We start from the raw sequence: 1,262 nt of genomic DNA on the forward strand, positions 1-1,262 counted from the left end.
CTTTATTACAGTATGTTGGTTGAACTGGATATGTTAATATATCTCTTGCAGTGTGTTGGTTGAACTGGATATGTTAATATATCTCTTGCAGTGTGTTGGTTGAACTGGATATGTTAATATATCTCTTTACTAGAGTGTGTTGGTTGAACTGGATATGTTAATATATTTCTTACAGTGTATTGTTTGAACTGGATGTGTTACTATATCATTTTACTATAGTGTGTTGATTGAACTCTATATGTTAATATATCTCTTTATTACAGTATGTTGGTTGAATTGGATATGTTAATATATCTCTTGCAGTGTGTTGGTTGAACTGGATATGTTAATATATCTCTTTACTGTAGTGTGTTGGTTAAAATTTTAACAACTATGTTTATCAAATGGTTATCTGATTTATTACAATGTGAAAGTTGACATCAGTTTATCTCAAGTTTCCCTAAAGTTTGCATTTCCGTATTATACAGGGTGTCCATAAAGTCTGGAATCAATGTAAACATATTATATTTATAGAAATAGTTACAATATCTGTTGAAAATGGCCACTGCCAAGTTCAAAACATGTTTGTAAACGTTGCAGCATGATTGAGATATTGGATTTCTTTCCGGATGTTTGTTACTGAACTCCGCAGCTATTCCTCACCTTGACGTCCACACAAGAGGATAATATCAACGCGCTCTTGTAAGCTTAACGACATGGTTGTTACGTATGGGCAACACAAGCCTGCAACGAAAAGATTAAAACATAAAATTAATTTTAAAATGTTTCAAATAAATTAAGTTTACATTGATTCCAGACCTTATGGACACCCTGTATGTTTAATAAAGCATTTCCAATGTATTGTTAGTCAGTCAATGTTGTTTTAGTGTTTCAGTTGACTGATGTAGCATATACTTATAAACGTAAGTGAATTTCACAGTGCTATAAACTATTTCAGTTTATTGAAAATATTTGCGCATAGCTACACAAGGACCAGTTTCACATAGTCATCCCCAATTTTGAACTGCTAGACTAGAGAGAAGCCGACCAGTGAACATCACCCACCTACAACTTTTGAGCTACTCTTGTCTAACCAAATAGTAGGATTTGGTCGTCATTTGTATAGCGCACCAACAGTCTGAAAGTGGGTGAAGGCGTTTTTGAAGCAACAGGACGCGAACCATGAATTTATATTCATAGTCCGGGCACGCTAAACACTAAGTCACGCCTAGCCTATGTAATTGTAATCTAATATTGACTGTATATTTCACTCTATGTTGGCC

The 1,262-nt window shown here is 34.2% G+C and overlaps 1 long non-coding RNA gene across 1 annotated transcript in view; it reads right to left on the reverse strand.

Moving 5' to 3' along the window:
* Positions 1–1,262, reverse strand: part of LOC111089208 — a 57,300-nt gene that overhangs the window by 5,002 nt on the left and 51,036 nt on the right. Inside the window, exon 2 of the long non-coding RNA XR_002613515.1 lies at positions 643–723. This is a non-coding gene — a long non-coding RNA (uncharacterized LOC111089208). The remainder of the gene's footprint in view (positions 1–642; positions 724–1,262) is intronic.

Source organism: Limulus polyphemus, unplaced genomic scaffold, assembly GCF_000517525.1.
Source record: "Limulus polyphemus unplaced genomic scaffold, Limulus_polyphemus-2.1.2 Scaffold5555, whole genome shotgun sequence".
NCBI lineage: Eukaryota > Metazoa > Arthropoda > Merostomata > Xiphosura > Limulidae > Limulus > Limulus polyphemus.